Below are 27,970 nucleotides of genomic sequence, written 5' to 3'. Positions count from 1 at the left end.
GTAAGTGAGTGTTCCCTTGGACAAAGCTGGACCTATTTTCTTTCCTTGAAACAAAGCGCCACATTAATAACAATCCAATTGTTTCAGTGAAACAATGATCATTCACTGGCCATTAGTTATAACATATTCTGGTAATGTGTTGAATTGAAAATAGCAGACATATTAATGCTGTCTCTAACCTACTTGAAAAGATGTGACTAACAATGCTCGATGTATGTTATGCATATTGTATAAGCAATTACCCACTACTCAGTGCTGCCAGCTTTTCCATCTCATATTGGCTGTTTGTTTAATATAATTAAATACAACAGGCACATGCACACACAAACTGAGTGCTGCTGACTCATACAGATTAGAAGAGAATAATAATCTTATTATCCTGTTGTCTTTCTTTCCATGTCTTCTATTACATTTGACAAGAGCTGAACATTGATGAAAGTGCGTGTGTGTGCGTGCGGGCATGTGTGTGTCTATGCATGGTGGAGTTTATGCAATGTGTCAGCATATCAGCATAAGTATTGGCTGGCTTTGTTCATGTTCTTGACACAAACTGAAGCTATCTAAAATACAGGACCAACTCAGTGCATCATAAACCACATTTCTACAGTTCCTTAAAGTTGAGGTAATTTTTTACTTTTAGTGAGCTAACCTTGGATGATGCTGCACAAGTGCTTGTGACTCAGTAATAGTAGAATTGCTCTAGATGGATATACAGGGCCCATAATGTCCATTAGAGAGAATGGAAAATCAATAGTTGCCATACAGGCTGTTTAAAATGCAGGCTTTGAAAGCATCCATTTGCTTTGTCTTGCTCTTTTCCCCTTTTCCCTTCTCATGCACCTGCCTCTTCATGCTTGTACAGTTTGTTTTTTTTTACCTCAAAATCAAACTATGCTGTGTGATTTAATATTGCTATGGTGACAGTGAGAAATTTACTTGACAAATTTGAAAAAAAAAAAGTTCTTCCTTTGATGTATCATGTTCAGTTTTTATTTTGTTTTTGGTTTTTTTTATTGTGTATTTTGTAGTTTTTTATAGCTCCTCTCTAAAACTATCCATCCATCCATTATCCAATCCGCTTATGTTCACAAGGGTCGCGGGCGTGCTGGAGCCTATCCCAGCTTTGGGCAGTAGGCGGGGGACACCCTGAACTGGTTGCCAGCCAATCTCAGAGCACACAGAGACAAACAAACATTCACACTCACAATCACACCTAGGGGCAATTTAGCGTGTCCAATTAACCAACCATGCATGTTTTTGAAATGTGGGAGGAAGAAAACCCATGCAGGAACGGGGGAGAACATGCAAACTCGAACATGTACTGTGAGGCGGACGTGCTAACCAGTCAACAACCATGCAGTCTCACTAAAACTAAAAAAAAAAAAAAAAAAATAGCGAGAATGCTTTTTCACCTCCAAGTGTCTTCATCCGTCATTGCAGTGTCTATCTCTGTCACCTGGCTAAATAGCTTCAATTGCCTCCATGTCTGTATGGATGAGGGACAGATGTAGCCAAATTGACTCATTTCACGCACATACACAGGCACACACACATGCAAACAGCAATTACCCGCGAAGGTGCAGGTGGTAGTGGCCTGATACTTGACACTTGCGACTAAGAGTTGACCAATAGACCCCATGCTTCTTGGTATAGGTGCCGCTTAATGACTTAATCTTCCTCTACTCGCTCTTTGTCTGCATCTATTAGTCTCTTCACTTCTGTCCCTTTTGACCGTCTTCCCTTCACCTTATCCAGACATGTCCAGCTCCGGTCTTCAAGGGCCGCTTTTCTGCCTGTTTTCCATCTGTGCCTTCTGCAACACACCTGATTCAAATGATCAGCTCATCAGCAAGCTCTGAAGAAGCTTGATACCGATCAAGATCTTTTGAGTCAGGTGTGTTGCAGCGGGGATAGATGGAAAACAGGTAGGACATCGGCCCTTGAGGACCGAGTTTGGACACCCCTGACCTAATCTCTTTCTTGCACAATGTAGTATATGTCTCTTAAATCTGGGTTTCCCAAAATGGGTCGCAGACAGCCCCCTCCAGATAGCCAGATGTATGCATGGAGCAACTGTAAAATGTTGCAATCAACATATTCTTAAAGGAAGCCCATTAGATGTTTTTGTTCTCATTGAGTCACAGGAAAAGACATTACACAGTGTTTCCCAAGTGTTGCATCAATGCAATTGTATTTGTTGTTCCCATGATAATAGACCATTGAGGAAGGTTATTGCTATAGTAACCCAGTAGAGTCACCTTTTACTTAAGCAAACTAGCAGTAACCTGTTACATGCTTATGGCTTCGGTGTGTTTACACACACTGCAAGATGTTTGCCAATAACGTCAAATGCATGGCATTAAAAAAAATCTAACTAAGCAAAATGGACATTCTGCCTATGTGACAGACCGATCGGTGTATCCTCCAATTAAGGACGCCCATTTTGTAGCCGATAAACGATAGGAAACTTATATCTATAGACTGGTTAAGCATAGGCGGAAGCATATTTTTTCCGTCTATGTAATCGTCCTTTGTCTATGGCCACGGTGTGGCTTCCGTTTCCCATTGGCCATGGTGAGACTTTTTGACAGCTTCTAGGTCCTAAAATGAGACAAATTTAATATCGCCGCGGTGAGGATTTAGTTTCAAGGGTGCAAAGAGTATGTTAACTCTATAAATGTAAGCGTTTATATCTGTAATGAATGTCTACACTTGAATTATTTAGAAGAATGCATGTTATTTGTTTCCAATCCAACATTTATATGACTTGCACATTGTTAATGTGGTGATAAATACTGAAATATTCTGATGATGGGCATAAACGTGCATAATCATCAGATTTCAAAACTACATACATTGTTTCTGGTGCCAATCTGCTACCCAAATCTAATTAGTGTCTGTAAATGGGTGAATGGAATGCATTAACTTTGTACACTTTGTGAGTTGTCACTTTTTGAAGTTGAATGAAGTTGACGTGCATTAGTATAGAGGGGTGCTGCCAAATCAAATATGGCGGACACGCTCACGAACAGAAAGGTACTCTGCAAACCATGCATTTTCATCGATTTTGACAACGTCATGGACAAAATAATCCATTAATTCAAATTAAAGATCCTCGGAGTTGATCCGACGCTGTTGGTGTTTATGTTGCCACTTCACACTAACAAGTGATGGAACCGGGTTGCCAGGTTGGCGTAAAGTCCCAAGTCAAGTCAAGTCATTCCCATGTTTTTGGCAAGCAAGTCACAAATCCTAAAAATAGCAACTTGAGTCTAACTCGAGTCAAGTCATGTGACTCGAGTCCCCCTCTGCTTAGCATCATACCAAGTGTTGTTAAGACGATGAGGCCAACCAGCCACATGACCTGGATTATGCTTGCTTCATTTATTATAGATCTTGTCTGTCATATAGAATATAGCAGGTGGGCCAATGTCATTACCCAGCTCAGAGGCAAACAGGAAACTGTCTGCTGAGCAAATATTGGGCTACATGGATAAGCATGCAATGGTTGCCATAGTAACTGACCGATATGGGATGCAAGAAACTGGATGCCATATTTAGTTGAGACAGACGTGTTTTGCCTGCTGCAGCAGGAGACTGAGAAATGTATGGGACCAATAGCATTTGTGTGTGGTGAGTGTACATGTGTGTGCATGTGTGTGTATTTGTGTGTGTTTGTGTTGACATTTTACCATTGGTGTATCATTGAAATCTATGTGTTTTTGTGGGTTGGAATTGGGCGATTCAGCATACACACAACAAAGATTTACCCTTCTTTGATTTTATTGGGATATTGCAGAACCTGGGCCAAGGCCACAGGGACAGAGCAGATGGGCTGTTTCATTTTGAACTGTCAAGGTGCTGTCTTTTTGAAAGACAAAGAACATTTTCAGAGCATGGCAAACAACATGATATTTTTTCCATCCATCCATTATCCAAACCGCTTATCCTAAAAATGGTCGTGGGCGTGCTGGAGCCTATCCCATCCGTCTTCGGGCAGTAGGCGGGGTACGCCCTGAACTGGTTGCCAACCAATCGCAGAGCACACAGAGACAAACATACATTCGCACTCACAATCACACCCAGAGGCAATTTAGAGTGTCCAATCAACCTACCATGCATGTTTTTGGAATGAGGGAGGAAACCGGAGTACCTGGAGAAAACCCACGCAGGAACGGAAAAACATGCAAACTCTAGACAGGAAGGCCGGGGCCGGATTCGAACCGTGAACTGTGAGGCGGACATGCTAACCAGTCGAACACCGTGCCGCCATTCACAACATAACTTATGGTAAAAAGCTCTGCAAAAAAACAAACAGTATATGATGGAAGAGCATTCCATGTACTGTGTAATTTTAATTTAATGCGAGTTTAATCTTTGAACAGTTGGAGGCTTTTCAGGAAGAACATTCAGCAGAGGAAGATGAAACGCAGGAGGAGGTTACTTAAAAGAAGAAAGAAACAAAATAAATAAAAGAAATATGCAGGAAATGAAGTCATAGGCAGACATTTCTGAATAAGCACCCTAATAAATCTGTGGCCAACATAGCAATTACTCTTTTAAATGACATTGTGATGTCCCACTTCCAGAAAATTTTCCTAAGAAAGAAAATGGCAGGTTTTCTTGTATCGTTTTTTTTTTGTTCGTGTGTGTGTGTTTCGTGCGTGTCAAAAAAATGGCCATTTAGAAAATAGACAAAAGAAAAAACACCTGAATAAGATTATTTTGGAAGGAGAAACTTTTTCAATGGAGGAACTTTTGTCCTTCTCACGTAAAGTTAAGCTCAATAAGCACTTGTTTGTTTATTGTGTTACTTTTTCATAATGAAGTACCATATTTTCTGGACTATACATCGTTCCGGAGTACAAGTCGCATCAGCCATAAAATGCATAATAGAGAAGGACACGTATAAATCGCACTGGAGTATAAGTCGCCCCGTACCCCCCCAACCCCTCTCGGAATCCAAGTTGTTTATGTCGCGTAACGCAAATAAATGTGTCCATATAAATCAAATTAATCAAAATGTGCGCTTAGTACACATCATTTCCACCGAGCTTCGATGGTAACATTTAGCTAACATCCACACATGTAGCATTACAAGAAAGTTACAGTAAGATAATTTTAAACCCACCAAAGTGTTTGTAGATCAATTAAATAAGTATTTTATTTATCGCCGACCATGTAGAATGTTTCCAAGTCTCCAAAAGTATTTTTGTATTCGGTTGTAATTATCTGTTCTCTCCTCCGCTCTCGTGCGTGCGTGTGTGTGTGTGGCTGACTGATGATGCAAGACCATGCACTGCCTTTCATGGCGCCTTTTAAAGGAGCAGTACACTATTTTGTATAGATGGATTGATAGACAATCAAATTGTCTTTTTATCGTACTATTTTAATTACTTATTCAACACAATATTAGATTTTAACAGTTTAAATTATTCATACATTTTAATAGCTTTCAGGATTTATCTTTATGTTCTTTGTGTGGGTTAAAATAACATGTGAAATGATATACAGGTAATAACGTGTTAATAATTTCACACATAAATCGCTCCGGAGTATAAATCGCACCCCCAGCCAAACTATGAAAAAACCTATAGTCAGGAAAATACGGTATACTTTCTCTTATTTTAATATTGTGCTGTATTTAATTTCAACAATACACCGAGTACGATTAGAAAACACATAAATACTGTATATCATAAAATGTGAATAAAACAGTTTGGAAACAAACAAATCAAATGTGCAATACCATACTCAGTGTTCAACATCTGTCTGACAATGTGGCATCTCATTTGTTGTATTAATTGTATGACAAAGTCAAATGTGTATTTTATCTTTAAATTACATAATGCGGTGCACCTAATCATTTTATTCAATCTTTACTGCTGTGAGTTTACCACCATGGATGACTTTGCTAGGTCCAATTTGTGTTGTAATCCATTTAGAGCACCTACACATTTTAATTAAACACTGGTGTGTAGCACCAGTACAAATAGAGGACACGAGTTAGCAGACACACAGCTTTATTGACTTTATAAAACCTGTTCATGAGCCTTGTGAACTGACATGAAAAAAAACCCAGTGCTTTCAAGCTGTCCACTGATATTTTGTCCATGTACAGGAAGCAGAAGGTGTTTTATATGTTTGTGCATTTCAGCGGTGCAAGTGCAAAGATTATATATTGTTATATATCCAAGGGGTGGTGCGGCACTAAAAAGACAGCTGTGTGTGCAGATGAGTAAAAGCAAAAATGCTCAAGTGTGCGTCTCATCTCCATGAAATAATTTTCAAGTCATTCATTGATTATTTACCTCTTTATGTTCTTCAGGATACAAGTTGGATGAAATGTTTTTCTTTTCTTTTTTCCCACCAAAATAAGACGTCTTACCCCTACTAATTCTTTTCAATGATAAATATGTCTAAAAACAGCTTGGTGTTCAAACAATCATCATGCAACAACACATCAGTAAGTCTTTATGCAAGACTTTATCTTAGCGAGTATCTGAAGGATATGTTTTGCTTTTTCTTTTCCACTTGTGATGCTGCAACAGCAGGGTGGCAGTGATGGCCGATAACCAAAGAACTAGAAATTTGATTTGGTAAGAAGGGGTCTGGCTGTTCAGTACATAATGAGAAAGTATATAATCTATACAGGGATAATAGCCAACAAATAGAAATGAGAATTTTTCAAAGAGCAGCACATTTGTACAGTGCTAAAGACATGAAGTACCGGTATCTCTTTGTCACAAGCTAGTAGTACCTAAGCAACCACAGAACTCAAGATGTGTTCCTGTATTGCTTCTTATTAGCAGCGTTACCTATAAAGCACCCCAGCTCAGCTCAGCTCAGCTTCCATTTCCAGGTATTTATGTCTGGATCCAACACGCAACAAAAAAATAACAGCTTTTTTTTCTTATTTTTTAAACCTCTTTTGTTGCCCTACTTGTGTTCCATTGACTATTAGAATAATAAACTGTAAAGTCTACCTTTAAACTAGTTTTACTTTTATTCCATATGAAAACCAGAGTGCTGTATATGAATGATAAACATTGGCCATATTTAATATTGAATATCAGTTGTAAAATTGGAGACAAGGTGGTGACAATTTTGCCATGTTGACGATCTTGTCTTTTTGGCATCCAGCAAGGGCCTGCAGTGTTTTGTTGAATGTTTTGTTAAATATCGCTGCCGTCAGGTGGAATCTTCGCACCTCCAAAAGACTGTAACAAAAACCTTGCCTTTTCAGGAGACCCCAAAACGCCATGTTTGTTCAACCATTAACACTTCCTCATCGAAAGAGAGCAAGCCATTTTGAAGACTTTATTATTGGACAATTCATAAAAATAACATCCACATATGTGGATTGCACAACAGCTGTAGATTTGTGAAAAAATATTACATTTACCAAATCGTGACATAGGAGGCCCGACACCAGCGGTATGGACATGAGTAAGATATTATAACCAGAACTGGTCATCACCTATTTCCCATCTGCATATTGAAACTGAGTAAGGAAAAAATAAAAAAATAAAACATTGTTGTGTACCTTGCGGTCCCACAGGATCAATGACGTGCCCCATATTGTCTTTATTTCACTGATCACCACGTTGTGCGCGTGTGTGTCTGTTGCTTTTGTTTGATCTTTTTTCATTGTTTAGCGGCATGTCTGCTCATACGTTGCCTGCTTGTGACGTGAATATTACGTTCTTGACGCCGATTGGCTGTCGCCGATGAGGGATGGACCAGGATGGTGGTGGTTAGACGATGCCCAGCTCTGATTATAACAATGCAAAATATCATCCAAATACATCTAAATGTTGTGAATACCCAAAACATTGCTGATGCTGGTTAAATTAGAAGAGTTGGTGAAAATAATCGAGTAATGGGTCTGAATTGGAATATGCGAGGTTCCACAGTATGTTTGTTAGGGTGCAATGGTTGCTAAGGTATGTATTCTGATGGAGAAAGGTGTTTAATAACCTGTAATCATGTGGCAATTATAATTAATGAATGTAAAGAACTACGTGAGGACAAGCTGGATTCTGCCTGTATACAATCATCATCTGCAAGCATGACTGTTTGAGTTTCATGAGGGTAGACCCCACCTAAATGCACTAGTCAAGCAAAAGCAACAGCATCGACAGAAAAAACATCAAGTCATTGCCTTCATTTGCCATTTGGGTCTATCTTCAAAGAGCCTCTGGAAAACGATTTTCAATAGCAGTAGTAGTAGCATGAGGATTTTTGCAAAATTGTTGCTACTGTACATTTCTATGTGCCAGCAATCTCAAATGGAACCCTTAGTTTGTACACACAACTCAGACAACTTGACTGAAACTTTATAAATGCAGTTTTTCAGGACTATAAAGTAAAAATGTTGAGCACTGTTTTTTTTTATCCTTAGTTGAGAACTGGATTTAGCTGTGTCATATCCCCCCAAATGTAACATCCCTGGGAATTTCATCTCATCCTACATTTGAACTCTTAGATAAAATGCTTCACTTTCTGACTGGGGAATCAAATTATGTACGTTTACCCTCTACCTGACACCCACACTGTAATACGTCATGCAAATATTCTTATCAACTATGTACCCATCAGAGAAAAGACAGCTCTCATTTAGCCGTGTCTTCTTAATACTGTATAATATACTGTAGCTAATGTTTGACATTGAAACAAAACATGTTTGTGTGGATACAAAGGGTAGTGATGCGGTGTGACCGGTGTCTCACCACTGCTTTGAGTATTTCTTCTTTATTGTGTCACACATTTGGCTCTCTCCTTGGTCATGTCTTCAGATCATACATCTTTGTTAACTGTTAAGGTTTCTTCACCAATCCACTTGTGTGAGCGCAGCACCTAAGAATCAATAGCCAATAAAGCCAGATCAATAGATCTTACAGAGCAATCTAACGGTCGAAACGTCTTGTGCATGGAATTAATGCTCAAGGTACTTACAGATCTTATTGTGTTTCTACAAGGATTCCATTGATCCATTTGCATATTTTTCCTCATTCTAGGAAATACTGCCCATTCTGTGGTTGCTTGTGGATGTTGAGTAAGAGTGTGGTCGATCGCTTATGTGCTCTAAAGTGTCAGTAAATTGAAGCAGACTATCACCACTAACCATAATCATTTCACTTGAAAACAATGACTTTCACTGATGACACTTGTATTGATTATTCAGATAAGCACAGCACAAGAATCCCCAACTTGGCACACATGGCAAAGTAATGACTATGGCAATTTAAGTAAACTGATTCAAATCAATCATCGTGTATTGATCATGATACACTGGTCATTGTGACTTACAGAAGAAGATTTACAGGATTACATTTCAATATTTTAAATGCTTGGTATTGAAAAAGCGGTATGTATTATATATGCTCAAATAGTGGCCAGTGGCATTTACTTTCTCAACTGCAGAACAGGGGAGACGTCTATAACATATATTGTATCTTAATTGAAAAAAATAAATAAATACAAATGCAACTCCACGGTTTAACTTTTTGGCCATATTTCATATTCCCCAAAAATTATTTGGTGCAAACAGAGCACTGCTGATCATGAAAAGAACACCATACTTTAAGTGTAGCATAGTGGTGGCGGCATCATGCTTTGGGGCTTTTTTTCTTGAGCTGAAACTGGACTCATAGTTGAAGTACAGGGAAATACTGTATAAAGGGCTCAGTCAGTGTTCGCACAAAACTTTTAGGCTTCTGCCAGAAAAAAAAAGTCACAAAAAGCCTACCAGAATATCTTAACCTTTATTTGAGGTTTGGGGTTTTATTTGTGCTGATTCCTGTGCGTTTCAATATGGGGACAAAGTCCGGGTCTGTCACATCATCCTCCTTGTCATCATTGCTAATGGAAGAATGGTCTTAACTTTATTATTAATAATGATAATTTTTGAATAAATAAAATAACATTTTGAATAATAAAGTATATGTATAAGTACAGCTATTTACAGTATGCAAGGTCCATCCATCCATTATCTATACCGCTTGTCTTCACAATTGTCGCGGGCGTGCTAGAGCCTATCCCAGCTGTCTTCGGGCAGTAGGCGGGGGACACCCTGAATTGGTTCCCAGCCAATTGCAAGAATGCAAGGTATGAAATAATATAGAAACCGTCTATTGCTTATACAGGTTTGTATGTCCAGGCTGTCAATTGGCTCTGACAAAGACTAATAAAATATAGCCGATACCTAACATAGCCATCTTATGAAGTATATTGTTCATAGCCATGGATATAAAAGCTGGTATGCATCTTAAAGCTCGACTCTGAATTCACTGCTTGTATAGTACTTTTTCAAAACTAGAAAATACAGTGGGAGATTATGTGCAAAGATTACATTATAAGATTCCTACTTTCTACTTATTATGACATTTTTCGTAGAACTAGCATGGTAATCTTGGAAATAAAGTGCAACAAAATTGCTTTTAAAACATGGATACAATGCATATTATATGACCATATATTTTGATATGCAGTTACAGGAAGCAGAACTGCTAGAAATTATACACGTAACGGATTATTTTGCCCTGCTTGCCATCTGCTGTAAATTCAATACATTTTGGCTTTTATAAAAACACACCACAACACATTACTTTTTTTTGTATAGTCATAGTCAGTAGTTCTATTTATTCATTCATCATCAGTGCTGGCCTTCATTGAAGTTGCAGGTGAACTCAAATCTGTCCCTGCTGACTTTGAGTGAGAGGTGGAGGATACCTTGGCCTTGCACCAGTCAATAGCAGGCCATGTATAGATAAACAACATTTTACACATAGCCACCAATACACAATTTAGAGCCTTTAATTAACCTAACATGGATGTTTTTGGAATGTGGGAGGAAGAGAAGCACAAGCTCAAAAAGAACATCCAAACTGCACATAGGAATTGAGTCAATATTCAAACCCATAGCAACCACTAGCCACTGTGCTCCCTGGTTATTTTAAAAGTTGCCTAATTGCCTTGTCTATGTTGGCTTCAACTAACCACCAATGATTTTGCTTCTAACAGTGTTTTCCTGTCTTTGTTTAATAATGTTGACATTTAAAGGACAAAGAAAATAGAAATTGGTGCTGTTATGCTACGCCATGTATTTCAGTTGGATCAGATCATTATTATCATTTGGTTTCTACCTTCTCCAATGTGTTCTTCTCATTTATTTCATTGTTTAATCTCATCATCCTCTTCCAAACCGCTTATCCTATACAGGGTCGCGGGGAGGTGCTGGAGCCTATCCCAGCCGTCAACGGGCGAAGGCAGACTACACCCCGAACTGGTCCCCAGCCAGTCGCAGGGTACACACAGACACCATCACTGAGCGGGAATCGATCCCACGCTACCCGCACACAACTCAGGCGTGTGTACCACTACACTATCAGTGACCTATTGTTTGATCTGTTGTTGTCATTTTACTAATTTTTATGTCCTTCACAAATTTATTTATTTTTTTTTGCTTAACATTGTACTTTTATTCCTGCCCTTCAGGCAGTCACAGTCCGACAGCAGCTGAACTAAAACTTGCCTGTGGCCGATGAGGCATTGTTTAGGATCTTTTTACATGTGTTGTGACCAGGTGTTTCCTCCAGTTATGGTTGTTGCTCTGGTCAACTTTGCACATTTGTGGGGTGGGGATGGGGGGTTGGTTGTGAGGGGACGTATGCCTCATCAGTGTCCTCAATCAGTGGAGGCAGCTGTGGCTTAGCATAAAAAATGAGGTTCCCAACTGCTCAACATGCCCCAGGTGCTGGAAAGCTGATCATTGCTCGCATGTATCTCAGTATCTGTGTACAGCGGTAAGGTCAAACAGAATCAGTTGCATGATGTCGATAGACTCTATGCAGGCACCTCCTTCGTGTTTGGTAACATGTTACTGGACAGTCAGTAAACGCATAACAACGACAGCGTCAAAGTTCACTTGGTATCTTATGAAATGACTTAAAGTTACCGTGAGTGACACATTGTTACATTATCCCGAAGTAACAGCGAAATGATCAAATTTTCCATATCTAGTTTAATGAATCATTTGCAGTTTCAATGTAGTATTCCATGTGTACTTAGACTTGCATTTTTCAATCATTGAGACACTCAACTTCAGACTATTCAAAAAATAAATGAAAGCAGGTGTAAATAAAGAGTGAACATGAATACAATAGGATAGAATACAATACAATACAATAGAATACAATACAACGCATTTATAGATTGTCGTTGTACAATGCAGGGGACAGCAAAATTGTGGTGATAAAAACACAACAAATAAAATAATAACAACAAGCATATATGTATACTTCTGGCAAGATGAATGTGCTCACAGTTTGAGATGTTTCTCGACCCCGGCCGTAGTTAAGAAGCGTGGAGCGGAGAGGGAGACAGACCTTCAGATCGCCGCCGACTGTTGTATTAGTTTTGATGGGGAATTTGTCTCGGCTAATATTACTTTCGATCTCATTTGTAGTTTTGTAGTTAAAACTCAAAGCTGAGTTAAATCACAGTACATATTGGGCTGTACACCACAGTGTTGGCCCGAGGAGCTATCTCCTTGTCTTCAAACAGTCAAAACGTCTGACAACAGCGCTGAACTACTGAATATATTGTATCTATTATGCAATATCACATATTTAGCTAAGGAGGTCATTTCTTCCATCAGATGGCTTCCCAGCAGCTTGAAAAACATTGACTGTTGTGCCACCTGACCTTTCCACCAGAAATGCCTAATGCGTTGCCATGCGTATGGTCCATTGACCTTTCAAGTTTCTTGAAAGAAAAAAATAAATACCATTGAGAGCAGTTATATGTGGAATAATTATTTTCACAGTCAAGACTGTCGCCATCATATAACCTTTACTAACTGTACAAGCAAAGTTTTAAGTTACATTGTACATTATCATCCACAACCAAAGGGTGGAACACACATTGTTACGTGTTCCCTTACTTTAATAAGTAATGTGGCGCTGCCTCTTTTAAGTTGTAGTCATGCCGTTGACACATTTCTATTCTCTGGCTTTTGATCAGACCTGAAATCTTCGGCTCTTTTCCGGTGTCTATTGTATATAGTGTTTTATGTTAATTTATTGATTCTACTTGTTGGATTATGGCCTTTTTATTGTTTGTATGTAAAGTGCTTTGTTACAGCACTAGCTGTTATGAAATGTGCTGTATGAATAAAATTGTTATTGTATTGTAGTGTACATACCACACACAATATTTTCTGGACTATAAGCCACAACCTTTATATACGCCGCATCCACTCTATTTAAAAACAAAACAAATTAACAAAACAATATATAAGCTTCACTGGGTTATACACTGCACCTATCTATGTTGAAAAAATTTATATTTACTGCATTTACAGAACAATTTGAACTGTAAATGTACATGTATGTACCTGAACAGATTCTTTCCTAACAGTGCTTTTAACATGCCAGCAACTTTGCTGATTAAAACAGAACAGAACCAAGAGAAAATAACCAGTTCTTATCTTCATTTCACGTCCGGCTGCCGCCTCCCACGTCTCACCATAGATTCACTGACGCTAAGCTTGCGTGCGGCAGCATGATTTCTTTCCTGGATAGCAAGATCAATGGCCTTCAATTTAAAACTTGCATCATACGAACTTCTTCGTGTGGGTTCCATGATGAATGGGTGAGGATTTGAAAATAATTAACTGTTTGTAATTTGTCGTCCATGTTCTATCTGCTTCAGAAAAAGTAGCCTATTCTTCTTTGAATTTATTTTTTTTCTTAGTTTTGATTCTAATTTCTGTTAGATCACCCCTAGCAGTGAGAAAATCCACAGAATAGCCGCACCTTTACATAAGCCGCATGGTTCAAAACCTAGGAAAAAGGTAGCGGCTTATAGTCCGGAAAATACGGTATAACCATCCAATATTAAAGTGCGAAAAACAGTAATTGCTGTTCTTAAAATATATTAAGGTATTTCATGTTCCTGTAGATACTAATTAAAGTCCTTTATTCACAAGAACGTGGTTGATACAGGGAGTAAGTGACATTCCTACTTAGTCAAATCAGTTTAAAAGCAGGGCGTGGAACACAAGGCTGAATATTCTTTAGCAGACTCACCACCTACAGTATGCTCAGTCATCCACATATTTACCGGCAATCATCTCAGTCTGTCATGACCAGGAAGACTGGACATAACTAGTTAGACGACGCTTCTGCTTCAAATACTGTACCAAGGTGGATTCCTTTATGGAAACTTTGTGGATATTCTTGTTATTTTTATATGGGGGAAAAAAGCAAAGGAAAAATCTAATCACAGAGTTCTTTATGACAGTTTGATGCCCAAAGCTGCCAGACACTATCCTCTATTTGTGTCTGTGCACTTCCAATGGGAGGTTAAGACAAGGCCACCAGCAGTGCCATGGCAGCTTGATGCTGCACCTGTGTGTGTGTGTGTGTGTGTGTGTGTGTGAGGGGGTGTGTTTGTTTGTGTGTGTCTGCACGTGCACACACGCACGAGTGTGTGTGTGTGTTTTGTTTGCATTGTATGTGGTCTGTGTTCCCTTTGGCACAAACAAACATCAGAGCTGCATATGTGTGTGTGTGTCTGTTTGAGTGTGTATGCATGTAATCACATTGACAGGGTTGGCTGCAGGTCCTCGCCACCTTGTCTGTATGCCAGGAGGCCTCAGTCGTCTCTTAGAAGATCGTTTTCATGCAGCACTTGATGGCGGTAAATTGCACATTTTATCACCCCACTAGTGAGAAATTGTTGTCAGCAAGAATATTAGGTACAAAAAATATATTGTTATAGGCTAGTATCAGACTGCATAAATTGTAATACTTCAATATATACCGGTGATCACCAAACAGGAGTTGTTTTTTTCCTTTGGCTTTCTGTGCTTTTTTTGTGAGTGTGATTTCACTATAAAGGGCAGCATTGATGGAAAATAGTGGAAATTGGACAACAAAATGGAAGTTATAGCCAGTGGCGGTTTTCGACCAATTATACTGGGGGCAGAGCTTTTTGTAGAGGGGCACAAATTTAAACACGCACACACACGGGAGGGGGGTTGTGAGGGTGAATGGGGACCAGGCACCTGACCCCTCCTAGAATCGCCAATGGTTATGGCGTCAAAGGTGGTACACGCTACGCCATGACAACTCATATGTTCAATTATAGCAATCATCAATTCCTTAATCAACCATGGATATCTACCAGCAGCATTCAAATGTGTGTGTTGTGCTGTATGATGTTGAAAATCATCCCCATGATAAGGTTAGCGTGAAAGCAACCATTGGGTACTGCTGTTTAAAATACGAAATGTGGTAACTTCTGGAGTGTCCAACTCTGTGCTGAAATTCTGTCTGGTCACACTTTCCAAAAATAGGACACAAGGAGTGAACCAACCATAATGGTTCGGAGCAATGAAGTCTCTGTGGCATCGTCCTCCTCTGCCATTTCATTCCCTCTCTGTTTGCTTATTCAACCTCGCCTTTCTACAGCCTCCTACACTTTCCCTCCCACCTGGCATCTCTCCTCCCTCATCTCCCTCTTTCGCTCTTTTCAGCGCCTGTGCCTCTGAATCATTAATGCCTGGCATGTCATCATGATCGCTGTGGATGTGAGCTGCGTTCAGAGTGATTATTCCTTCTTGCTGTGCTCACTTGATCTTCCACTTGCTGCAGCACATTGGCAGCTAACGTGACTTCTAACACGGCCCATCATCAAATATTCACTAAAAGGCTCAAATTAACATAAATGGCATACGTGGTTGTACTTGCATACACTTTTCTTGATGCCCTCTCGATCAGTGAGATTCTAATTGCTGAAACCCACTTGGCGACTCTATTTGTGTGTAGCCTGTGGTGATTCTTATTCAGCCTCTGCTTGAACTGCTCCTGACCATTCCAACAAAACGTCAATTTTCATAGTTTTTTTGGAAAAAAAAGCATATGAAATCCATACACATGCTTGATAATTATTTTCCCCACAATAAGGAGATGTGAATGAATAATGTGCTTGCTCAACCTCGACCACTTTGAAAATCAAAATGTAGCATTTTTGTGCATTGCTGAACTGAAGGGGTTTGAACACACCCAATTTCCATGAGTCCAGTTTGGAATGTCATTTTATTCTACAGTTGACAGCATTTCATATTTAGTTATTATTGTGTTAAAATGTATACCACAATTGGATAGTCAAGAAGCAAGGACAAAGAAGGAATGTGAATAAAGAAGTGAAAAAAAAGATTCAGAATAATCACTTCAAATGTATACTGCATTTTCAAAGCTACTTAGATACAAACAGAGTGATAGTTTAAAATTGTAATGAATGTGTGCCTGATACTTTGGTTTCCACAGAATTAAGCACACAAACAAATACACAGAGTGCTGTTGTTATTCATGACAATGGAATTGAACGGGAGAAAACAAAATCATGGCTTAGTCAAATAAATGACATCCAATAGACATTCTCTGTTTTGCCTTCTGAAAACACTTGCCATGAACACTTCACCTAAAATCCCTCTTAACAGCCTACTGTGGTAGAAACGTTGGGCTCTGAAAATGGGCTCCTATCTAATTATAGTACTGCAAAAAGAATTCCTGTTGAAGTGAACATATTTTATCCAAACAGTCTTGTGTGACAAGAGAACACACTTACACTGGCCATTCGTACCTTTACGTTACTGCTATTCATCTCTCAGGAAAAATGTTTTCACAGTACGATGATGATGATGATGATGATGATGATGATGATGATGATGATGATGATGCCAGAGGCCCATTCACAATTGACATGCCACCCGCAGTAAATAGAGTTTTCAGTCGCTTGCTCAAGGATACTGAAGTGTCTTCACCTTTAAAAATGGGATCATTATTATGCCATTATGTCCCTGTGACCTGGTAGGACACACAGTGGAAGAATGGCTGCATTTTAGTTACAACTCCTTGCAATGACCTATTGCAGTACTTTTATAGGATTTGTTCAACATCCATAAACGTAAAGGATCACGAACTTGGCTGTAACCAGTCGCGGTTCTGTTGATTCTTGTCGCTGCTAGTTTTGTGGTCTAAGTAACCGCAAGAGGTAAGCTATGGGAAGCTGAACTACATCCACATTGAGAGAAACAGAGACAACTCCTCTGGGTAACATTATTGTGCTCATTACAACACTGGCATTGAAACAGGACTGCAGAATATTCAGAGAGAGCATCTCATGTCATGTCAAGTACTAACGCGTTACATTACACGTTACTGAAAAAAAGTGCTCATGTTAGAGTGGACACACGCAAATAAGTAACTGTATTTAATACAAAGGCTATTGTAGTCTGTAGCACTAACCGCAGTAAGTAAAACTAAACATCCGCTTCTGTCGTGTGTTGCATTTGTACCATTGTTGTGCATTTGTGTTGCATCATACGAGCTGGCCCTCTTATCCTTGCAAAACCACTGTAAATCTTGTAGCAAGATGGAACTTCTTGTGGCCTTCTCCAGTTATTTGTTCAGTTTGTCAAGCTTTGGCTCGGCCAGGCTTTTTGCAGGCAGGTAAACCCCAAATGTTGAGAAGCTGCCACGAGTACAGGCACAGAGAAGAAAAAACAACAAGAAAAGCTGAAAGGGAAAGAGGCAGGAAGAAGTACAGAGACTTTTAAGACACATGATCACATGCATCATTAGATATATTTAATCAATTATTAAAAATAAATACATAATTTTATTAATTAATTCATCAATCAATTCATTAATCAATTGATACTAACACAAATACAGCAAACACCATAAAACAATAGAACAGTCTCATGTTGGGTCGAAAGCCAATGAATAAAAATGTTTCTTAAGGCGAGTTTTAAAAATGGACAGAAAGGGGCCTTACATACCTGTCAAGTTGTACACTTGAGGCGTAATTTGTACAGGTAGAAACACCTTTTCAAACATGTATGATGTACATCGCTGATTTTCGTTCACATGACAGCAGCCATTTGAAAATAATGTGTAATGTGTAAGATTATACACAGATATGTAAGGGCAAATTACAACTTTCGTAAGATTCAGTACACCCGGGGGTTGACATCACGTGAACAGAAATCAGCAATGTACGGCGTACATGTTTGAAAAGGTGTTGCCACCTGTACAAATTACGGCGAAAGTGACAACTTGGCAAGTATGCTTCAATGCCCTTGCTGATGGAAGGAGGTCTTCACTGAAAATCTGACGATACATAGCCCCATTCATTCTTTCCTTCACACAGATCAGTCGTCCTGGTCCCTTGGCAAACAGGCCCAAAGCATGATGTTTCCACCCTCATGCTTGACAGCAGGTATGGTGTTCTTTGGATGCAACTGAGCATTCTTTCTCCTCCAAACACCACAAGTGGAGTTGTAACCAAAAAGTTCTACGGTATTTAGTTTTCATCTGACTACATGACATTCTCCCAATCCTCTTCGGGATCATCCGAATGCTCTCTAGCAAATTTCAAACGGGCCTGGACATGCACTGCTTTGAGCAGGGGGACGCGTCTGGCACTATATGATTTGAGGCCCTGGCGGCGTAGTGTGTTACTGATGTTATCCTTTGTTACTTTGGTCCCAGCTCTCTGCAGGTCGTTCACTCGGTGGTGGTTTTGGGGTTTTTACTCACCGTTGTGATCATTTTGACCCCATGGGGTGATCATTTTGACCCCATGGGGTGAGATCTTGCCTGGAGCCCCAGATTGAGGGAGATTGAGGGAGATTATCAGTGGTTTTGTATGGCTTCCATTTTCTAATAATTGTTCCCAAAGTTGATTTTCTTCACCAAGCTGCTTACCTAGTGCACATTCAGTCTTCCCACCCTGGTGCAGGTCTATAATTTTGCTTCTGGAGTCTTTTGACAGCTGTCTCTTGTTTTGGCCATAGTGGAGTTTAAAGTGTGATTGTTCGAGGTTGTGGATAGGTGTCTTATAATGGGTTCAACCCAAATACTTATTTTCCACCATAATTTGCAAATAAATTATTTAAAAATCAGACAATGTGACTTTCTGGATTTTTTTTCTCGTTTTATCTCTCATAGATGAGGTATACCTATGATGAAAATTACAATCCTCTGTCATCTTTTAAAGTGGAACTTGTGTGTGTGTGTGTGTTTATATATATATATATACACACATATACATATATATATGTATATATTGACAATTTAGACTTTTTTAAATTATTATTCTTTTTTGACTGGTGCAATTTATAGTCTTGCTTTGGCTTCAGAGAGTTGATTTCGGAGGTTCTCTATATTGCCTTATTTCGTGCTTGTCACCTGTTCAGATTTGAGGATTTCCTTGAGAGCCGTTGGGCAGGGCAGAAGTCCTTTCATATTAGGCCAGGTGCAACTTGTATAGGACACTTATGGATTCTTGTCTTGGTCTTGGCTGCTGCCTGCACTCCTGAGTCACAATCTGTACTTTATTGCTCTCAGTGGCTTGTAATGCAGATATTAGGAACTTTAGACACAGTACAGGAAAAAAAATTCCCTCTCACAAACTTCCACATCAGTCCCAAAGAATCCAGAAATGATCTCTTGTGCAATACAGTAGTGACAAACACAGTTTGGCTCTCTCCTTTAATGTGTCACTCGTTTCAAATTTCACAGTGATTTATTAATGCGAAAAATCTAAAGATGGCATTTTGAATTTTAAATTAACGTCCCAATGTGCTTTGCGTCAAATCAACCATTTTTGAAAACTACTTGTAGCTGAGATGTTTTCATCACATTTATTTTTGCCATTTTTTAGATTTTTTTTTGTTAAATAGGAATGAACTCAAACTTGTATCATTATTATTATTATTATTATTATTATTATTATTATTATTATTATTATTATTATTATTATATTTCATGTTTTATTTACTGGCTGTAATCCCTCAAGGAGAAATTCAACTTGCACTCTGCACACACCACACAAAGAACTAGATCACATTCATGCAGGCATGCTAGGAGTGCTGGCAGATTGAACAGGCACACAATAGTGCACAAATATCACCTCTTAAGATGGAAGGGTTGGGCGTGAGTCAAGTTGTTCAAGGGCACAGCAACAATGGTCAGGAAGCAGACCGGCACCTCTTTCCAACAACTTGCAGTTTTTTTTTTCTCAATAGCGGGACACAAACCGTGACCTTACAGTTCCAAACTACCGGTGGTATTATTTTCTCCTAATGCAATAAAACAACGGTTGACACAATTGTTGATAGCCTTCCATGCAAAAAAGAAAAGCCCACGATGGTTAAATTGTAAATTACAGCAATCAAGCAATTACTATAACTCTCAGTGAGATTTGTTTTTAATGACTGTCAACAACATTAGGCTTTATATTGCATGCCCTGTTACAATGTCACCCCTACACTGAAAAGGGCTGGGACGATACACTTTTGGCACAATCCGATACGGATCCCGATACTCGGTTTGCGATGCGATATGTATTGCCATATCTAAATATTTTAAAAATATATCCTTTAAAAAACTGAGGCATGCGTTTCCAAAGTTTTAACTTAAGTGCCATTTGACATCTCAAGTGTCATGTTTGAAAAGTGCATAAACTGTTCCAGTAACTGTTCCTGACACACAGGAATGCAAGATAGAAAAAACGAGAACATAGAAATAAAACTCCAATGGCAAAGCTCAACTTTAAGAACCTCAAATGTTCCAAAACTACTCACAGGCATTTGCTCCTCCTACACTGCCAAAAACCAAGTTGTAACTACGAAACTTGATCGTGATTTTCTTCTACTCCTCAATGTAACAACACGTATCTTCTACTTTTCAGTGTAACTGCATGTATCTTAATACGAGTCGTGCACAGCTTGAATAGCGCTCCTATCAAATGCACACACACACAAACACACGCCCCCACACACGAACAGGGCAATACATAAGGTATCGAAAGTATCGATATTTCATCAACGTATCGATACTAGGTATCGGCACAAAAAGAATCACGATACATCGCAAAACAAGATTTTTCCAGCCCTAATGTTGTATGTATATATATATATATATATATATATATATATATATATATATATATATATAAGGAATGGAACGAGACAAAAATCCCACGAGACGAGATTTCTCACGAGCTCTAAAGTGCAAATACAAACAGGAGTCACTTTTGTTACATGCTCTTAAATATTGCTGCAATAACAGCTAAAGCTGAGATCTTTCCTCTTACTGAATACTTTGACATAATCCAACTGTGTTCGTGGGGCAGTAACTCAATTGTATATAGTGTTTTATGTTCATTTATTGGCTTTATTTATTTATATTTTTATTTATATTTTTTGTATTTGTTAATATTTACTGATATATTTATTAATAGATGTATCACTGCCTCTTATAGTTTTTTTTATTTATTGTATTGTTTTTAAAGTGCTTTGTTACAGCTCTAGCTGTTATGAAATGCGCTATATAAATAAAATTGTATTGTATTGTAGAGTTCAACTTGTTTCTCAGTCGATCTTCAACAAGAGGAATGTCACTGCGTCTATGTCAAGATTTCTGCAACTCGTCGTAGTTCTGGGTTCCTCAGAGCTGCACCCCGCTGCTCTAGATCGCGAGCCATCATGTCCAAAGAGTTGTTCTAGCGCGTGATTACGTTCATAATTAGTTTGTGCGCGGGCAGCTCGAGCTGTCTTTATTTAGACGTCAAAAGTGCTGCTGCTGTTGAGCATCGGTGAAAAAAAGAAACTATACGCTTGACACGTCCAAACAAACATGATACGCGGCCAACTTTGGACCAGCTGCACTAGCGTTGCGTTCATTGCCTGCACGATAGGCACTTAATGTGTGGCTTAAAGCCAGCCTCACGTATCGCCACATCCATGTTGCGAGCGTTGTCGGTCACAACAGCGACCTCGGAAGTTCCCATTCGGTGACAGCTCCTTTTGGGACATCTGCTATATTCACCCGGACTCCAAAACACCATCAAAAGGAAATAGATCTCGTGCTGTGCAGGGACGAGAAAATATATACACCGTATTTTGCGGACTATAAAACGCGACTTTTTTCCTAGATTTTGAGCCATGCGGTGCGGCTATTCTGTGGATTTTTCTTCCGCCACTCGGGGCGCTCTAACCGGAATGACAGTACAATTCAATACAATACATTTCCCATTAACTGGATGTGACTGCAGGGTGGAGGAGTTCAACAGCCGAGGGCGCCATAGACTAGGTTATTGCATTAGGTGCTGTAATCCTTTAATTTTATGTTTTGCTAGAGGTGCCTGAAGTGCACATGAATGTGGTTACGTCTGTTCTGTTGTTTCGATGTGAAATGCTATTGTTGATTTAGCACGTCGTGTGTTGGATTGGCTGACTTTATTAATTAATAAAACAAGACAGGTGCATATGCAGAATGTAGTAGAACAATAGATGGTGGAGTCTGGTGGACATTATCTGACAAACTGGAGCGGCAGTTGGCAGTGAAATGAAGATAAGTACTGTTTATTTTCTCTTGGTTCTCTTCTGTTTTAATCAGCAACATTGCTGCAGTGCTAAAAGGCACTGTTAGGAAAGAATGTGCTCAGGTATATACATTTACAGTTCATAATCGTTCTTTAAATGCAGTACATATAAAAGATTTCAACATAGATAGGTGCAGCTCATATAAAGGTGCGGCTTATTGAAGTTTTTTTCCAAAATGTTCTAAAAATAGAGTGGGTGCGGTTTATATAACGGTGCGGCTTATAGCCCGGAAAATACGCTGTGTGTGTGTGTGTGTGTGGGTGTGTGGGGGTGTGTGTGTGGGTGTGTGTGTGTGTGTGTGTGTGTACATATATATATATATATATATATATATATATATATATATATATATGTATATTAGCACTGGCGTCAACAATCTGACTGGCGTCAACAATCTGGCTATGAAGAGTAGAGGCCATGTAGAGAGGACATGCAGCAAAGAAATAATGAAGTGACAGTAGTACTACTTTATATCTGTGCACTTTAACTTCAGCCCTGGGAGCCTTTGCAGCTGTGATCCACAAATCACTGCAATCCAATTTTACACTTGCATAAACAGTTTAATCCAAAGCCACAAGGTACATTCTTAAATAGATGGACACCCTAATTCAGCCTGTTCCGCTGGGCTATTTTCTAAGCTTCAGCTTATTTTTGACCACTTCCTGCATGTACTTGAGACAATAATTTGAGCTTTGGAGGCTCTTTATGAGCTTCTGCTGTGCTGCCTCGTGTTTGTATTCAGGGGATTCAGTAATGGCCATTCCCCATGTCCCAGAACTAAGTAGTTTCCAATTTTGGCTTACAGGCCACATAAGCATCTGAGGCGCCATTATGATCTTAACACAGTAGCATTGTTATTAACGCAGTATTAACTTTTTCTCTGGATTGTTCCCACGAACAAAACAGACCCACAGACTAGACTGTCATGAAACTATAGGCTTCAAATGAAAATTTAACAGCCAGTGATTGGCTGATAATGTGTTATTTATAATATGTTTTCCAAAACCAAAATATCATTACAAGAGCATTTGGTGACCGTGTAAGCATGTGTTACATGACTGATACATTTTAAAACTAAATTCAATGTAACCCATATTAAAAAAAGAAAAAGAAAGGAAGAAAGAAAAAGAAAAAAAAGATTATACACAAATTATAGCCTTATGTTGTTTAGTTATTGGCACATTGTGCCGTGGAACCATTTTGTATGACCTTGTCGATTATTTTTGTTTGTTAGTGTGCAATTTCCTGTCTAGAATTTTTACAAATCAACCTGACTTTTTGCTATTCAATCATGGGCTGCTATTCTTCCAAGAATGTTCCAGTTATATTTTGATGACAGTCAAGAATGTCATTTAAGATGAAATAATAATTTTGTTGGCTCAAATTAGAAATAGTTCATTAAAAAAAAAGTGGAGCTGCATTTTTCATTGGACAGTAACAATTATGCACAGCCTCTTTGCTTCTCCCCTGCATCTTGCATTTGATGAAAAAGGCCTCTGGTGTCCACTCAGTATTTAAACAGAGTGTACAATGCACAAGGACCAGCTGCAAAGCTTCAAACCTCTCCTCTGTCTGCTTGGTCAACTTTGCTTCTCCCTCTCCATCACTGGAGGTTAGCAGCCTGTGGATGATGACTCCAGATGAGAGAAAGAGAGAGAGAGAGAGAGAGAGAGAGAGAGAGAGAGAGATGAAGAGAAAGTGTCTAGCTGTTTGAGAAAGAGGAAGCTTACTATATATTATTGTTGCTCTCTTGGATTCTGAATATTACTCAGCAAAACGGGCAGACCAGTCCGTCAGCCTGACCGAATGCCCACCTCTCATTGCATCCCGACAGATACAAACGGAAATATGTGGTATCTGGGAAAAATATGTAATTAAATGAAAACTCAGATATTTTACTAAAATAAATTATACTCTACGTGTAAAAAGTAGATAACAGCTGTTCATATTAAAACTTGTGATTTACGCCTCTTATGTACCTCACGTCACACAAGTGTAAAAAGTGGTCTTTGTCGTGTAAAACAACCACAACTTTGATAACACATGTGGTCTTACTGCTTTTAATATGAACACTGCAGGACCTATTTTGCTTCTCTTATATTATTCTTCTCTAAATACCCCTTTTTTTTAGGCGGGCCCTACTTTTGCAAAAAACTGTTGCAAATAAAAACGCCATGCCTAAGGAAAAACAAAAAGCAATCCTTTAATGCTTGCTGAACTGCAGTCTTGTCTGATGCTAACGTGCCACATGACGACAGTTTGAAGTAAAGTTTTATGTGATGTTAGAGATATGATATTTTTCTGATAATTTTGGTTGAAGTGCAAACGGTACAACCTCAGTTCCATTGGCCTTCCTGTATATTAACACTTAATTTCCACAATATTGGCATGTTTAATTTGGGGAATCAAAGCTCTTTTTTGCCCCCCTTATGCTGGATTGTTAACTTTCTTGATGGAATATGGAGGTGTTAGCCTGTCTTACACAACCATCTTATCATGTGACAGGAAAAAAAATAATATCATATGTCTGTATCTCTTGGGTCAGCCATCATTAATGTATTTTGGTCCATTTTATCATTTATTATATCTACAGTACATAAATCAATGCCTGTTGTTGGAGTGGATTTATAATTGGTATTTTGGTTATTGGTCTCAAAAAAGTTTCAATATACTACTCTTAATTTTGATAATTTTACTGTTGGTATTCAGTGTTTCAGAACAGATGGTGTTCAACTTTGGAGGTTCCGCTGTATTAGTTTGCTGCATAAAGATACGATTGACTGTAGGGAATCAGGGGCAGTTTTTGGCTCCCATCCATGGTGCAACAAGCAGAAAGATTTCTCAGGAAAGTTATCTGTCCAGAGTGTACTCCAACATCCCCACACACTCTACAGATTCCCAGTGACCCTGGACAAGACAAGTGGCATAGAACGTGGATGGGTGGATGTTGTTTTACTGTGTGGGTTGTGCATGGCTCATTATGCATCATGCAATGGGTCACTTAACAGCTGGCAGTCAGTCCAGTTCTGAATTTGCATTGCAGTTGCAGTGTGCATCTGGCTGAGTAGGAGTAGTTCAACTGTAATTTTATTAACGCAGTGAGAGCAATGTACAGTGTTTTCTTCCTTTTGCAGTTCGGCACAATTCCAGTTACTGAAAAATAATTGAAGAAAGAATGCTTTGTGCACATGGAAATGAGGTCTGTGTGGAGTCTGAGAGAATCTTGAATCGATTAACTTCAGACAATTTCTCACTCTCAATTAAACTAGCAGCTAAAAAAGTACACTTTGATTTTGTCCACTTGAGTACAGTATCCAATTTTCACTCTGTAGCATGAGTGGGAGAGGCAATATGCAACATGTGTCCATTATTATATTTAGATGGTAAAAGCACATTAGTCCTTAAACTTGCCAAAACGGTCCCAATTCCTAAACAATTTGACTGCTGGGAAAGAATCCCAGGACAGTCGTTAATGGTGAGGAAAGCTGCAGTGAGCTAGGGGGTCCCAAAAAGTCTAAATGAAGCACTTGCCACTTTATACTGCATAGGCGTGAAATAATAGCTTCCAGTAATTGCCCTGGATATTTTATGGGGGTGCACTGGAGTGGCCTGCAGAACTAAAATCATAAAATGACAAGGCTAGAAATATTCCAGGATTCATTGCTTGTGTTCATTTGGATGATTTTCTTCAATCAATATTTGAAAATATAGAATGGTTTAATTTTGGTCTTGTCACACATTTGATTACCAAAAAGCATGATAAATAACCTACTTACAAATGGATGACGAATGACAGATCGGCAAAATTGAATAAAAAGCCGACCTCTGACTTTCAGCATGTTTTATTGAATTTTATGGGTTAAAAGACTGTGGTTTACATGGAATGATTGTGGATTACTAAAAACACATACTACATTATAGTGCTGTACTTACATTTTGAGTTTTTCTTGTCAACATCTGGTGAGGTGTTCCGGGCATGTTCCACAGAGAATAGAGCCCCGGAATGACCCAGGACACACTGGAAAGAATGCCCCAGAATCTCCCTGGAAGAGGGGAGGGAAGTCTATGCTTCCCTGCTGAAAGGGTTTACATAGCATCCTAAAGAGCTTAACTTTCACTAACACAGTCATTTTCAGCAATGTCAATACATTATGGAGCAATCGGTAATTAACTAATTGCCCTGGTAACGCCCCTTATACATCACCAAAATCAATACGCACCCATTTCCTCATGTCCTGGTGTATAATATATTGTATATATCCTGTACTTGTCATATTCTCAGCCTCAGGTCTTCATAACCCATTCACCAACAAAGTGGCAGCGTTATATTTGATACATTATATATGTGGCTGTAGTGGTCTGTTGATTTTTAAATCTGAGAATAGAAAAATGTTTTGCATGCATCACTGATTATTTTCTGTGGTTTTAAGTATAAATGAGATTTAAATATGTATGAAAATAGGTACAGTATATAAGAATAAATGCGATCTAAATCTTTATCCTGCCTCACAGGAGAGAAAACCAAAACAAAGGTTGTATGAATGGTATCCCATTAGTAGCGACAAATGCTTCATTTATATTTCGCTGCCATCCTTCTGGCACAATTCCATTTACAATGCAGACATCACTAACAAATGTTAACATCAATATTTCATAAAGAATGACAACAATGGGCAGCTGTTGACTTCTCCATGGCGTTTCACAGAACGATTCGTTCTTGAGTAGACGATGACTTCATGAAAAATGGAAGTGCCTCTTGATGGGTTGTCTGGTTTGGTAGCAGAGAAGAGAACAGATATCATGCAGATGTGCACACTGAGGGACTGTCATATCCATTGAGGAACTACTCTTCATGACAGGACAGTGATGTAAAGTGACATGTCGACACAGTGGAATGTCACGAAAAATGTTCTTCAGCTGCTTCTACAGATTGAACACATTTCTACAAAAGCTAAAACAGTATTGCCGACTGTATTTCCATATGTAATGGCTGTATGTATTTACTGAGATATTGATAGGCGGAGTTCTTATCAAAGTGTTTATACCTATCCGATTAAGCAATGTGTTAGACAAAATTTATGAACGTGAAACTGGACTTTAAACGTGAATAAGAATGGCCATTCTGGAGAAATGCCGTGAAACTGCATTAAACAAGGGTACCTGGACAAAATGTAATTTAATTTTAGCCATACTATAGTGTATCTTGGCTGTGCAGACTGTAAGACGTTTGTGTGTTATCATTATTAGTATTAATATTTGTTTTGTCCAATCAGATTGCAGCTTCTATGTGTTGCTGTATCAATGTAAACGTCCCAACGCCTTCAGACTCAGGATTGCTGCAAGATGCCAAATAGACACAATTGAAACAACACAATTTTCTTTTAACAATCTGAACCAATCAGATTTCAGATTCAATAAACAGAGTCAGGTAGAAGGCCTCGGGGGATGTCAGCATGTTTCCATCCTCTTATTACTTCAGAGCTACTCGAGTTGGATTCATTACAT

At 38.9% G+C, this 27,970-nt stretch overlaps 1 protein-coding gene and 1 pseudogene across 1 annotated transcript in view; one reads left to right on the top strand and one right to left on the bottom strand.

Annotated features, from left to right (window-relative positions):
- The window catches only part of sgcz (sarcoglycan zeta), a 301,050-nt gene that overhangs the window by 95,584 nt on the left and 177,496 nt on the right, over nucleotides 1–27,970 (top strand). The window lies entirely within an intron of this gene.
- The window catches only part of LOC147145897 (uncharacterized), a 32,454-nt pseudogene continuing 22,862 nt past the window's right edge, over nucleotides 18,379–27,970 (bottom strand).

Source organism: Filicampus tigris, chromosome 6, assembly GCF_054856515.1.
Source record: "Filicampus tigris isolate MCC_2025a chromosome 6, RoL_Ftig_1.0, whole genome shotgun sequence".
NCBI lineage: Eukaryota > Metazoa > Chordata > Actinopteri > Syngnathiformes > Syngnathidae > Filicampus > Filicampus tigris.
The sequence above is the reverse complement of the archived record's forward strand: the minus strand, read 5'-3'. Positions and strand labels throughout refer to the sequence as shown.